We start from the raw sequence: 15,523 nt of genomic DNA on the forward strand, positions 1-15,523 counted from the left end.
CCCTAGCAAGGCTGCATATTGAAATTTCATGTCTTTTTATACCATAGTTAATAAAAAAAATTAAAAAGGAAAAAGAAAAAAAGGAGACAACTATGGTGGTAAAAGAGAAAATATGAGCAGGCTGCCTTTCACTACATAGATTGTTTTGGAAAGCTACCATACAAGAATGAAATAGTACCATTACTAATAAATTTAGCAATGAATTATCACAAGTCTAGGAGTTATTATCTGGTTGTGCTTGAGCTAACAAGTAGGAGTACAAAAAATCTCATTTTTGAATGGCACTGTCAAGTAATTTTAAGAAAATATTTTCACATGACTGTTCCTCTTGAAAGTTTTGAGGAAATTGGAAATGGGAGGATTTTCTTGTCAAGATTTTTGCTCTGTTATGTACACACAGTTATGGTAGTCAGTAGTTCTGCTGAAGAGTTTCAAATCTGGTATTTGCTATAAAACTTCAAATGCAAATCTGAACTTTTCAAAACATAAAAAGAAGAAGGAAAACTGAAATCTGATACATAGCAACTCCAAGGAGATTTTTCCTATCCCAACAACTGCACCTTACACATATCATTATAGTCAATATGATCATTTTGCACTTTTACCAATGGGGGACTATGTCAGAAGCCAGTGCCCCTCACTCCCAACCTGTTTTCTGGCATTCGTAATCCTTATAACCCATGTAAGGTCTAGGGCTTCCTCAAGCATGGCATAGCAAAAATTACATGAATTAAACTAGGTAACTAAGTTCTGGTCACAATGAAGGTTTTATACATTTTCATTGAAATTTATATATTTTCAGAGAAAACAATTTTTTTATAAAACTGTTAAAGGTTCACTGGCATCAGAATCCTACAGTTTATTTTTTTCCTTTCATTCAAAAAATAATCTTTGGCAGTAAGTAACAAGATAACACTGTATTAATCTGCATTACTCAGTTAATTTACTTAGGGCTGTTCAGGTCTTTGTTGTGAGCTCAATCTGCATCTTCATGGCTATCCAAGAGTCCTGCACCATCTTGACACCTAGGAATGGTGAATCCACTCTCCAAGACATTGGAAAAAACAGCAAGATGTGCCACATTTCCAACACTGTCAGGGAAACTTGATGCAATGGTAGCAAGGTTGAATACACTCAAGGTTCAAGGAAAACCTGCAATTTAAATACCCCTGATCTAGATGTGTGGAAAAGATAATAAGATAACACTTCCCCCTTTAACTGCTTAGGGCAAAAAATATTATTGCATTCCCATTTAATCTCATTTGTAAATAAATCAGTGTCAAAAAATTTATCTCTATGTCAGCAACCTCAATTTGATTATCTTCCCAATGACAGTGAAAGCATTTTTGTCAGCTAGAACTGAAATGGCTAAAATCCAAACACCAGATACTTCAGTAAAAAATTCAGCTTTTATATTCAATTACCTAGCAAGCATCTCAAGAGAAATAGTAGTCTATTTATTGTTATGAGAAGCAGAAAATGTAGATCTGTATAACACTATAAAAAACCACATGTGTATGATTATTACTATATTTATCACAAAGTGGCTTTCAGATCACTGTAAATTTTTAATGAAGTAAATGAAATTGCTTGTAGAAGTACCAACAGATGACATAATGTAACGTTACCCTACTGATGTATAATTTGAATGCTGCACAACCAAAAGAAGTCTGTCATAACAACCCCACACAATAGAGAATAGTCAAATGCTTTATTCTTCCTGTCAAACAATTAACTCCTTCTTTTTTATTTCTGAAAGTGAGCATATAAATATTATGCAAACTTGCAACAAAATGACCTGGGATCCAAATTTACACTGGAGTTGAAAATTCATAGCTAACATCCATAACATACACAATTTTCTGCTGTGGAATAGAATAATTAATTGGGGGAAAAAACTAAGAAACACATGTCCAAACAGAGGATAGAGTCTCCGTAGTGCTTGCAATGGACTTATTTTAGCCTTGCCTGCTTTGCATGAAACAGCAGTTTCAAAAAAATCTTCATGAAACCTCTGAGCATCAAGGATAAAAGCTGGCATCAAAGAATTAAAAGCAAAAGCAGTATTCTAGTTTCAGATGCGCTTTTCAAGAACCAAGTTTGCTCTGTGTTTTCCTTACAAGCTGCTGACACCCTCCATGGGAAGCACAGCTATTTTCAATTCTACTACTACAGCAAAAGAGCTCTGGTGATTCCCTCTGAGGTGCTGCCCCCACACTGGGATGGTCTCTCTATTTTCCCAAAAGTCATCATCTCTGACTCACCATCATCATCTTTCCAGCGGTGGCAGAGGTTGGCTCCCCTCAGCGCAGCCACCAGAGCTGCCTGTGAGCTTTGTGCGATTCCACAAGAGCAGGAGGACTCCAGTACCTCCTACTCCCCAGCTTGCCTCACCAGCGATGAACTCCCCAGCTGCTCTGTGCACCAGGGAAAGGAAGATCCCACAAGGATGTTCCATTTGGGGAAAAGATCCAGAGCACAATACGCACAACACGCCTTGGTTTCAGCCTGACCACCCAGGTATACAAGAGACCAATACAAGCCATATTATAGCACCCAAGTCTGAAACATTCTGGTCATGGTTCCACCACAAAGTGTGATCACCTTGCTCTGGTAGATAACCACCTCCTGTCACTGGGACCTCAAAAAAAGTTAGTGCATGGAGACAAGCACCATTTCATAAAAAAAAAAAAAATTAAGAATACACATGAACTTAAAATTAGCTTGACTATGGACACCAAAGAAATGCTGTGATTTTATTCTTCCTTTCCTTAAACAAAATGGCTCTGTACATAAAGGACTGTCACTATCAAGACAAAACACCTCTTACATGATCCTGAGCAACAAAACACTCTTGGCCATATTTAACCAGTTCTAATCAAAAGACAGAGTTAAAAAACCCCACAAAACCCAAAGGACAATGCACTAAAAATCAAATAAAAAACCTACCTCAGGATCAACAGGAAGTAGTACCATCCCAATGATAGTCATGGTTATAGCTTTTAACTCAACTAGGAACCTTCCCAATTATTTTCAGAGTAATATCCTGAACTTAGCAGCACTGATTTTCACTTCTGGTTCCCTGCTGCAATGCTGTTTTCTAGCAGAGAAGGAATTTGCAAATCGGAAGTATAGCACAACTACAATGCAGACTTCAAACAAAGGACCATTGTCACATTGAGGAGCCTACCATGAATAATCTTGTTATTGCAGTCATGAATGATCTGACTCATGAAGCGTCTGCAGCGGTGTTTCAGGCTACAATCACTTGCTTATACACAAAGCACACCTGGCTATTTCACACCCCTCCAGCAAATAGATGCTTAGTAACGCTATTTGGTGTTAGAAAAAAGCCTCGAGACAGTACAGCCAGAGTTAAGAGGAAACTAATTCTCCTATCATTATGCGTTTCTCTTTCCCTTCTTTGGGAAAGGGAGAGACATACCTACTACTCCCTCGCATATTTTGCTTTTCACATTTGGATAAAACACTTCAAATGCTAAATGATACAACCAGTGCAAACTCACAAGTACCTGATACTCAACTCACCCTGAGGAAGCCACCCTGGGGGCAGCACACACAGGTCACCTGCATCCCCCCAGCACATGGGTACCCAGCAGCACACATGCCATCACTGTCCTTGTGACCACCACGGGCATTGCAACTCCTGCCTGTCTGATCAAGGCACCAGGACATAGCCACACGCACAGGATCAGGCTGCATCGTGCTGAGGGATCTCACTGGCCCGTAGAACTATCCTGCTTAAAGAAAATGCTGGTGACACAGAGCTGCACAGGTATGAAGCTGGATCGACCCTGCTGGGGTAACATCAGTTTTCATGGTTCTACCAGCTTTAGAGGGAAAACCATCACTGTCAAGCCTCTAAGGATTAATACTAGAAAACAAACATCCAGTTACAGAAAATATTCACAAAAGGGAAAAACAAAGGTGAAAGGAAGTCAAGCTACATCCTTTACAAACAAGAAACCAACTCAATTTACAGCAGAACTCAACTTACCAAAGCTTCGCCAGCCCCAGGCAGGCTGGGCAGGCAGGAGTCCAGAATGTCATAAAATTATTATTTAAAAAAATAAAAATTGAAACTTATGAGAATACACAAGTGTTTTTTAATAAGGCAAATTAAGTTTCTTTATGAGGATATTCCCAAACTGAACACACATTTTAACTTGAAATAGAAGGAGTGTTTTCTTAAAGCATTATGTAGATGTGAAGCTGCTTTTATGTAACTCAATTTATCAGAGAAGCATGTTGCATCACGTTGTTAAAATATTATGGAGATAAAAAGATAATAATTGAAATATTTTCATACTATGCAGTACAAAGAAATAATGTATGCGAACAGACTATTTGTTGTCACATTAGCTTCAAACAAATAAGGAAATAAGGGTTGATTTATTACTGTGTGTCTGGGGCTGTAGGATGGTAAATTCCACTGACTGTAGTTTAAACAATGGTCTAGAAAAATAATGGAAAAAATCCTATCAATAACTCAGGACAAACTAATGGTACAACAAGAGGTCTTTACGTTTATTAAACTAATGAATGAATTTGCCTTGTTTATTCATGGTATTTAAAGGACTGACTCCTAAACTGGAATTTCTTACATCTGCACTTAAAAGAACTGTTGACATGTTGAGGGTTGCATACTGTGCCCTCCATAAATAACAAACCAATTAATTCTGTTGTTCTGTGAAACTTGGCAGCACCTCTGCCTCAGGAGCCTGGGCCCCCAGCCTGGGGTATTGCTGCACCCAGCCACATCTCCTGGTGCTTTTCAGTTTGATTTCTGATCCCACTGTTACCACTGTGACCCTTCCAGAATCTGACAACTCTAATCCTTATCTCCCAACCTCTACACTTCAATTAACTGCAGATCAGTTTGTAGGCTCTCCCATTGCAATGCTGGCCTTGGTCAGCTAAGAATTTTTTTCCCTCTTGCGCCTCACTGCAGCAGGCAAGGTGAGCAAAGGGGAGAGGAGGAGAAAGAGGAAAATAAACTTCAGCATGCACATAAACACATATGTTTACACACACATGCATGCATACACGTGTATATAAACACATACTTAGGTGTATATAGAATACCTAAAATCAGGTCCACAAATATGGAATTTATACATAACTAGAAAATGAAGGTGGAGCCCTGAACCCACAGTCTCATCATGACTTTGGTTAATGACTCCAAGTTTTGCTCCCTTTTTATTGAAGCTCACTGGCAAACCAAATCCAACAGCTGTGATTTGATTCAGGAGGTTGGTTGTAGCTAAAAGAAAGCATTCTGACAATTCTCTCCGTAACCCTCGATGCCCACAAGAAGGTGTGTGCTCACATCACTGCAGGGGTCAGTGCCAGGCAGCAAATGAAACAATCCGTAAAAAATCATCATATATCCTTAGGCGTATGTAGGAGTAGGATCACATTTGAGAGCACTTAAGAGATTTAAGAAATCACTTTTAAAATAATTTCAGCTTTTTTTTTTCAGAGATGGCAAGTAGATTAAAAGAGTGTTTATTTCAAGTGGTATAGCTAAGGCTCTACAATTCCACGTGTAGATATCCCTTAGAGAAAGAATTCCCTTCCGCAGTTGAAACCAATCTACTGTAAACAGATCAGATGAAACCAAAATGAGACATTCTCAATCCAGTATTAGACTGTCAGCATATTCCTTCGTAATTCCACAGGTATTTTGGAATGGTGCAGACCAACCACAGATAAATAAAAGAAAAAGCAATTCTCAGCTATGCATTTGTAACTATTTTCTCATTCCCTCCCAATAATAAGGTAATCTTCCATAAATGCCATGGAATTACAGCATCTTAGACTTCTTAAAAGTAACGGGGATGTTTCTGGGAAATAATACTACTTGTGGAAGTATTAGCAGGCTATTGTTCCATTCATGTTTAACTTGAAAATGAAATATTTCAGATTTTAAAACTTCTAGAAATTTTGGACTAAAGTTTCTTAATGTTATGCTACCAAGAAAAAATATATACAATAGAGGCATAACCCCCAAATAAAACTGCTGACATAGTCTTGATTAAAAAATATCAAAAAGCAGTGAAAAGTCCTGAATCTAAACAAAATAATGAATTTTCTAAAAATCAAATTAGGATGAGATTTCCTAATCTAAGTCATTAGTTGTACTAAAATTTACAGCATATTATGGTTATTAAGCAGAACACAATTTTATTTGAGTGTAAAAGTTTGGGATTTTCCTCATATGACCTTCCTGGCATACTGCCAAGGCTCAGCTCTTGTTGACATTTAATCTGAGCATAATCCCTGAAATCTCTGCACCATTACTGGGTTGCATGGGAATGATTCCCTGACAACATACACAGAATTGTGCTGTAAATTTTATTTTCAGCTCATGGCTGTCCCCCTTCCTTACCAGCTGTTGCAAATTGTTTGTTTGAATGAAAATAAATAATCTATACCCTTTATTTGCTATAGAGCCACATAACACCTAAAACAGAAAACAAGTCCAACACTTCTCATTTCAGTTGGTTTTCTACTGATGGCTACCATATTTTTAAGGGAGTAAACTCCAGAAAACAAATGAAGTTCAGCAGCTGATGAAAAGCCTGGATAATGAGCTGCAGTGGTGCAAACAATTCCGTTGACTCTGAACAGGAGCAAGACCACACTGCAGCAGAGGGTTCCAGCTGAGGGTACTCACACTTGACTGCGGTCTGGATGAGCAACTGCCTTCACAAAGGAAGAACACACTTAAAAGAGGTTTTTTCATATTCAAAGATGCCTCTGATCTCTGAAGCCAATGGCCTTTTTGTCATGAATGCTGTGAAAAATCACAGTGTCCAAGATTTCCACATCTGTGATTTTTGGCACTTGTGCAAGGGTAGGAACTGAATAACTGACGTCTGAACAACAACCAACGAAAACGAGGCAACACAGCAATTTGTCCCACAGGAAAGCGTGGAAAAGCCACAAAAATCACTGCAATAAGATAAGTGTGGATCTCCCACTGTTTTCTCTGTGCTCAGGATTTCACATGTATTTTTCCCCTGCATTCCCTGCAGGAAGAAGCGAGGTAGGCAAAGCAGCACTGACTTTAATCTTACTAATGCAGGTCTAAAAACAGTGAATCATACAGCAGTAAGAGCTCCAATATGGGACACAGAGACCTACCCATTGACCTGCATACTTGGTTCAGCAACAATCTAAGTGTCATTACAGTTCATGGGAGCTAACACCAGTCTACCTGTATTTGCTGTGGTCCAGTCACTGCTGGAAGCAAAGATTGGCTTTTATAGAGACTTTTTATTTACTGAGTGATCCCAACATCTTCCCTTTCCTATGAAAAGTAAGTAATAACATGAACAAAAGAAGTTAATTATTCCCTGTAAAAAAAAAAAAAAGGCATAAAATTATAGCAGATAAAGAAATTTTAGGGGTTTTTAAACTCTCAATTTTCAGCAGCAAGCTTGCTTTGCTCAGCGGGCTTTTCTCCCTGTACATTAACCCCTTCCCAGAAAGATTTTTTTCTACAGAGTTGAGCAAGTTACCAAGGACCATAACTCTGTGGGAAAAGAGAAAGTCCTCTAAAGCACCCCTAAAGACTTTTTTCATTACCTCTTAGTTACTTTTAATGCTAATCTCTTTATACATGTAAACAAGTATCCTATTTCAAAGGTACTCCTTCAAGTTAGGGTACAGAGGACCTCTCAGTTCTTCTCTTTAAGAAAGCTAAACTCCATGGAAAAATAGGAGATACTCTTCCAGTCCTTTGTTTCCTACAACAGAGTAGGCTTGATCCAATCAAGAGCCACTTAAGTTAGTGGAGAGCTGTTAATGTTTGGTTTAGGCCCTGTAAGAGTGAGAAATTGAGAAACATGTTTTCACCTGGCTTTTAGCCAGGCAGAATGCCACCACTAATGAGCGGCTGCTATAACGAGACCTTTTGAAAGGGTCATATGTGAGATGAATTAATGAACACAATGCAAACCTCACATCCATCTCGAAGAGGGGGGAAGATCATTGCAGCTTTATCATAAATATGTTTAGGTGTTCTGATGCCAGCCTACTGCCAAAGGAATCCACCAACAGGGAAGGGCAAAGTCTGTTTGCAGTGCAGTCCTCCCCTGGGAGATGCATTTCACGGCTTCCAGCCAAAGCCTCCAAAACTCCTCCAGGGCAGCAGTTGGGCTGGAGCTGCCCCATCACGCCCTTCTACTGCAGTCGGATTTGCCTATTTTTGCAGCTGGCACCACCAAAGGCTACAGAAACTTGTAGTCAGCACAATTTCTTCCAGATTGACTTTTCAGTCTCTTCAGCTAATGAATTCTGAGAGCAGTGCACAGACTAGCAACAAGTGTAAACAGAGTTTGCATAGAAGACCCTGCACCTCTCTCAGCCTTTGTTTTTCCTAACAATTTCTGTGTGACTGTTATCATCATGACTCTCACTAGCCTCAAAAGAAAACTGCTCACCACACGAGTTTGTAAAAACATCGTTTCACCTAGCACTGACGCAACAAAATCCTTTTTGCTAGTGCTTCTAATCCCCATGATAGCAGTGCTGTACACAGATTGTCACGATGAAGAAAACTACATGGTTAGTCCAATGACTCAGCAGTGGTTTCTTCCTTTGCTGCTCCAGCAGCCCCAAGCAAGAACAGGCTCAGGAGCTTAAGCCTTGGTGATAAATACATGCTCACTGTACAGCTAATCCTATCATTTTCAAGACAAAAAACCAAGTCTGTGCAGCCTGTAGCTACTCTTGATCTACATCCTCCAAACAGCACACCATGTACTACTTAAATGAAAAAATATTATCAACAGTGAGTGAGTGAGGAAGACTACAGTTTTAATAATATCTCTATTTGCAACTAAAAACTCAGTAAAAATGAACTCAGAAAGAGAACAATCAAGGTTTATAAAGAGTATTTCATGTAGAGGTACACCTTCTACAAACAATTTTTGGAAAATCTCATTGAGCCAAAGCATCAGCAGTGCTCAGGAATTCAATGATCCCTTCCACAACAGAGAACTGCAGAGGGCTTCACAAACTAGAAGTCCCACAGGGGAAAGAAAACATTCCCTATTTTCATGTAAAGCGCTACAAACAAAGCCTGAAGAGTGAATTATAGGCGTGAAGTTAAAAAAATCCATGTGTGCAAGCAAACGTACAATCTGTATGTGCAATCATCATGACCCTGTGTGAGAAGCAAATACATACATACCAGAACAGTAATTACTTATCTAACTTGCTGTTGTGGGCCTGTGACAACACTAGCTTTGTGAGCTACTGCTGTACCTCTGCATGCAAACATGCTGCATGATGGAAGACCACTCTCTGGAAAGCTCACTCACATTCAGAGGGATTGGTTTTGTCATGAACTAGCTTGACATAAGACTTGAGTTATGCCCCTAACCTGAGTCTTATTCAAAGAGAAAAGATCTTATCACTATGGAAGTGTTGCTGTAAGCCTGAGCAGATGGCCCATGGGGAGGAGGAGGAGGTGGCTTGATGTTTTTGTGGATAACAGCACCTAGCAATGCAATGAGGAAACAAAAGTTTGTATTTCAGTATCCTTCACAAGTGCTAAGACCGGGAGAGACTGGTCCTAGTGTATAAAATACATCAGAATCCAGAGGCCTGGGAAGAAAGGAGAGCCAGTTCCAATCCACATCTCTGCACCATTTTCCCCTGCAAAACATGGTTACCTCTTCAATAATGCCTGTTGAGAACAGTCCCTCTCCCACGCCATCCTGCCACAGCTGTCATCTGGGAGTGTGCTAGTTGGCACGGACCAAAATCATGTCATGGAATGTGCTAGAAATTAAACAATATGGACAGTCATAAGATACAAGTCCTGACTCTGATTAACTTACCAATGCAAACAAAGCAGTGCTGAAGCAAAGTGGAAGTGGAGTCCATCACTGAAGTTAAAATACAAACATCAGAAACGGTGGCACAGCAGGAGCAAAGATTAAGACTCCAAAGTTTAGCCCCGTAGCCACAACATGATTGTGTTAGTGCCATAAGAAAGTGGGAAACACAAATAACTTCTAAAGACAAAGTCAAACTTTTCTCTGAAAATAAAAAGGCCAGAAGATGAGTGCTACAATAGATATCAGGGTGCTGGCAAAGGCAAAGTGTGAAATGGATCCTTTCCAGCATTCAGTTTAGGAAGACAAACATTGTTTCACAAATTCACTGTGGCCCTGCTTATTTTCCAAGCTCCTTAACTCATGCCAAAGGGCCTGGACTTTCTGAACATCCTGTTCTGTTTCCTCTGCTGCTAGTCTTTAGCCCTCAGTACTAAATGTCTTTATTTCAGAGCCCCCTTTTCTATAATTTTATTCCAAACTCCTCCTTCTGTAGCTTTTGTATTTTACCTCTGGGTAAGAGTAAAGACAAGCAGATTAATGAGAAGTCTGAACAGCACATTAAGTTACACCTATTTTAAGAGCCCTTCTCAGTAGACATCCCAAGACACTGCATAAAACTACACCAATCACATTTAAAACCAACAAGAAGCTTGCAGATGCTGGCATGCCTCAGAGCATAAAGATTGATGGTTAAATGAGTCCATGATTCCCCAAAGTTTCAGAACCACATGAACACAGACCATTTTACCTGTCATTGGCTGGATGCATCAGCAAATCTGCTCGGATGTAAAGTTAAGGAATCTTCATGATGGCCTACGGGCAGGAAAAAATATTCCTGCCTGATAAGGACAGGAAAACAGTTTTAGTCCATGAGTAGTAGATGGTAATTTTGGAGATTTCCTATCTGACAAGCAGCAATGCCTCCTCCATCTCTCAAAGATGACAGAACACATTTCTGCTCCTCTTTGCTCCTCCACAGCTGCAAGAAGTCCAAGGTACAAGTGGTCTCATGGCAATGACTACAGCAGCACAGGCTTGGGCAGAGACAGAAACATCGCCTCTCACCCCATCTCATCACATCAGCTCCCAGATCCACTGCTCTTGGGACCCACAAGAAATGGTACCAAAGACCTTGACATGTCTGAGGTGCCCCCCGGGCCTGGCTCATCCACCCGTACAGACACATCTCCTGGTTGCTGGGGAAAATGACAAGGGAGAAGATGTTTCTCTCGGTACAAGAAGGAACCACTGCTGCCTCAGAAGGACTAGGAAGTGCTTTAGCTGCTGCACAAAACTTGCCCACTTGTCCAACTTGTTTCCTGCTTCTTTGTCATAAGAATTCCTACCTTGCTTCCTTCCTCCTCTTTCCCACAGCAGTTTTTGAGGCTGAGACCAAAGCATGCAGTCAGAGTTACAAGGAACCAACCGTGATCTTATTTGCCTTAAATAACTGTATTTCTACACTGCATCTGGCCCTGCCATTTTGAGCAGTGTATAGATAACCAGCAGGTCCTTGCTTCCCTTTCTTGAGGTAGTTCAGGAGAGAAGAACCATGTGATGGCCTTGCAGCCTCTTCAAACAAGCGGTGTTGTAAGACAGCTGTGGCCTGCAAACTCTAACAAGCAGTAATGTGGCTTTACACTACATTCAACCGTACTTTAAATTATATATTTATTCACACACACACAAAAGAGGAAAAGGATGTAACAGCACAAATTAAAAGTGGGCAGGAAGCTGCAGTTTCAAGAGTGAAGTCAATCTAGGGCCTGTGGGCCATCAAAACTTAAAGCTGTTCCTAATTACTTTGTGTGTACCTGAGGTGACAACCAACACATCAATATTGTAAAACTAATTAAATCAAAATTTAAAAAAACAAAAAAATTGTTATGACTGGCAAGATAGTGACTCTCGTGAAGAGTACCGACTTTAGCAAGTTAGCTAAAACCAGAGCTACAGCCTTATACAGGGGACATAGAATAACATCAGTGTAAGAACAGGAGGTCCTGAACAATGCTGGAATCACATTTTGAAACCATCTAAGGAATATGTATATTAAATCAACTGAACAGACAAAGCTGATGCATCAAGGAAGAAGGTCTGAACAGACAAGACTTCAGGCTCAAACTGCTTGAGTAAGGAACACTTTCTTTACCATCTGGCTTAGAAATCACTTGGATTCCACAGTGGCCATCTAATGGCCAACAGGAAAGCAGTGGAACTATTTTAAGAAAGCATCACTAAAAATAAAATGGGAGATGCAATGAAAGGGGAAAAAAAAAGTGGTCAGTGATAAATGCAGTATGAAGGTTTTTCTATTTATAATTTTAAAGCTATTTATATTTGAAAGCTTTCATTTAGAGACACAGACAGGCAGGCTTCCACATTCATCAGTTGGGTATTCATTCAACTACACAGTATTTGTAGACATATGTAAAGGCCAACAGATATAATTAAAAATACATTAAAATTAGTTTCTGTCACTATTTGGGGTTATCCATTCACATTCAGTCACACCAAACAAAACATTTCCCAACACTACACTGATAGGCATTTTGAATGCTCTTCACAAAATCCTGCTCCAGCAAAAGGGCACACCGTGAAAAACTAGTGCAACAGTTTGACATAGTCTGACGCAACACTCCCTGAGGATAGTGTGGGCTTCATTTCCTGAGCAGCTGAACCAGGAAAGCAGCACGGCACCTCTGATGGCAGGGCCACAGAGAACCTACACAACATCAACTCACAACAGAGCAAAGCTAAAGGGCAGAAATGGAGAAGACTCTGCGGGCACATTAGAGCACTTTCCAGCACTTGGAAGGGGCCTACAAGAGAGCTGGAGAGGGACTTTTTACAAGGACATGCAGTGAAATGACAAGGGGTGATGGCTTTAAACTGAATGAAAGTAGGTATAGATTAGGAAGAAATTTTTTACTGTGAGGGTGGTGAGGCACTGGAACAGGTTGTCCAGAGAAGTTGTGGATGCCCCATCCCTGGAGCTGCTCAAGGCCAGGTTGGATGAGGTTTTGAGCAACCCGGTCTAGTGAAAGACCCAACCCAAATCATTCTATGATTCTATAATTCTGTAACTGAAGAGGAAAGGATCCATGAGTGTAGGATGACTGCTGAAAGACTGATGACATGCTGGAGGAGAACTGCCAAATACCCTATACAGTCCTTTCCAAAAATGTTGCATTTGGCTCTCCAGAACCTAAAGCATTTGAAAGGAAAGTGAAAATCCTCCTGTTCATCTCTGAAGTTCCTCACAAAACCAACAGTGCACCTGGTAAAGAACAGGTCACGTTCATGAGCCCATTTAGAAAATGTGAGCTGAGATGCATGCTGCTTCTAGTAACATGGATGATCTAACTTTACTTTCAGAGTCAATTGACTGCTTTCTGCTAAAATTGATGTCTGTTACTAACTTTGTTCATGTGTCAACACTGTTTAGCTTAAATAACCAGCTTTCCTCTCTACCTGCCCCTTCCCTGATGTATTTATCAAGGAACTATTTTATCATGCTCCAGGTTTCACTTTGTTAGCCTGTTCTGCTAAGATAAAGGCTCTCAGAGAGACTTTTCTTGCTGTGCCTGTTTTAGTTTGAATAATTCCTGAATTCAAAATCAAGAACAATACATGAAATTTCATTCTTTACATTTTTCTACACTGACTGTAATGTTTCCATGTCTCTATCACCTTCACATTACACCTATTTCATTCTAGATCCATATTTATCTTATTTATTTAGGTCTGGAGTTTTGTCTTGTTTTTACACAAGTTTCAAGAACTTTTTAAAATATTTTCTCTGCTTTTAAGCATTTGGGCTTTTTAGTCCAGCCAACTTAACTACCTACCAACCTCACGACCTCGTTTCCTTAACTTCACAGCCTGTCCTTCTGTGAGACCGAGTGTTATTTATGACCTATGTTTGCTTATGCTTGCATAACATTTAAATGGAAATAAGTAAATGCATGCTTCATACAAACTCACTTTGTATAACCAACTCTTCTACAATGTCATCATGCTCCATGAAAACAAAATCTGAGAGCACATCAACATCTCAGTTCAGCAACATTTTAAAGAAGAAATCATATTCACTGCCTGTCACAGCTTGCATCAAAGACTGTCAATGTCCTAAGTTTCCAAGGGATTGCATCTACTGAGCCATTTACAGCTCTATTTCTACAAGCAAAATAAACATGTCCAAGAATGCTGAGGCCAACTGGCACAGAAAGGTGCCATGCTAATAAAGTCTATCACCCTCCAAAACAGGGTGGTTGCTTTCAAATTGCCTACCGGGAATAATCCCAAGATAACTTTCAAACCTTACCTGGGAATAGTTCAGGTGAGTTCCTGTAAGTATAAACCAAAATTATACTTAATTAGGCCAGGGACAGTCATACAGTAGATACATGTGTTTTCCAGGGCCAGGGACTGCTTCTAGACTCCATTTAATTGGCTAGTACAGAAATGCCCATTGCATGAAGACCTCTTCATGCCTGTGTGACCCTACGTTCTTTCTTCAGGCCTCTTTGTACATTTTCATTAGCTTGTCATTCGCCCATCTTCCTTCTCAGAGACCAAACTAATTCTACTAAAACCACACCAACCACAGCTTCTAGGAGAATTTTCTCTGGCTGGACATATTAATCTTTGTTTTGTTCCAAAAGGGATTCTGAGATCTTCGTCTCAAGTTTCTCCTCCAGGATGGTTTTTAGTTTTATGTTTCCATAGTGTTTCTTTGGTCCTGGAAAACAAAACACTGCTCTTTCCCCAGATAAACTCTGCTGACAGATCTGTCTTTCCACCTAAAGAAAATGAATCTTCAAACTCACACACCTGTGGACTTCCTCGTACCACTAGGAAATCCAGATTTTCATGGGGTTTGGGTTTTTTTTTCCCTTTTTTCCCTAGTGCTGCCCAACTATCTTATATTTGCTGTCCCCAGTTCTTTAATCACATCCTTCTTCCTCCTCAGCCTCAAATCTCCACTTATCTCCAACTTCCTTTTTTTTTTCTGGTGCCACTCTTCTTTGAGTTATATTTCTCACTTTTTCCACCCTTAGTTCTCCATCATAACACATCAGTCTTTCACTTGATTTCTCCACTACCAACTAGTGCCAGCCCCTACGCTGTGATTATAGCCACATGCAGCTGTGGTCAGATTCCTCAAAGACCTCTCCCTTCCAACCACTATTTTTATATACAGCTGTGCATTCAGATCACCTCAGCTGCCTCTTCTATTCCCTTGTGTCTTTAGCTCCCTGCCTCTAGCTGCATCTAAACTACTTGGATATTCTCTCTTCTGACTTCAGTCAGGTGACATTTCTATATAAAAATAGATCCTATCAGGTAACATTGAAGAAAGTAAATCTCCTTCTATTCCTGCATCCAGTCTTGGTGTCTTCTCTGCTATCCTTCATTCAGTGCTGCATCATTGCACATCCTTCCTCATCTCTGCCTTCAAGGAAATATAAATAGCCCAAACAAAATGCATCCAGACCCTAAATTTTCATTAAATGCTGGCTTCCTCTGGCCACTGAATGAAAGGCAGTTATCTGCCTGAACTAAGCTCTCTTAGGTGGAAAGTTCTAGTTGTGATCAAAGGCAGAAAGACTCCCCCACCTCCTTCAGCTACAAGATTAGTCCAC

General features: G+C 40.0%; 1 protein-coding gene across 21 annotated transcripts in view; it reads right to left on the minus strand.

Annotated features, from left to right (window-relative positions):
* The window catches only part of THRB (thyroid hormone receptor beta), a 170,615-nt gene that overhangs the window by 99,383 nt on the left and 55,709 nt on the right, over positions 1-15,523 (minus strand). For 5 of the 21 annotated variants that reach the window (XM_085051105.1, XM_085051099.1, XM_085051100.1 and 2 more), the window contains 2 exons: positions 10,624-10,714; positions 9,708-9,816 (listed from right to left, as the gene is read on the minus strand). The exons of 12 other annotated variants lie outside the window; for them this stretch is intronic. The gene's annotated coding sequence lies outside the window, so the exon portion shown is untranslated. The remainder of the gene's footprint in view (positions 1-9,707; positions 9,817-10,623; positions 10,715-15,523) is intronic. 4 more of the 21 variants (XM_085051117.1, XM_085051106.1, XM_085051107.1 and 1 more) reach the window with 1 other exon arrangement.

Source organism: Lichenostomus cassidix, chromosome 2 (genome assembly GCF_008360975.1).
Source record: "Lichenostomus cassidix isolate B80296 chromosome 2, HeHo_3.0, whole genome shotgun sequence".
Classification (NCBI taxonomy): domain Eukaryota; kingdom Metazoa; phylum Chordata; class Aves; order Passeriformes; family Meliphagidae; genus Lichenostomus; species Lichenostomus cassidix.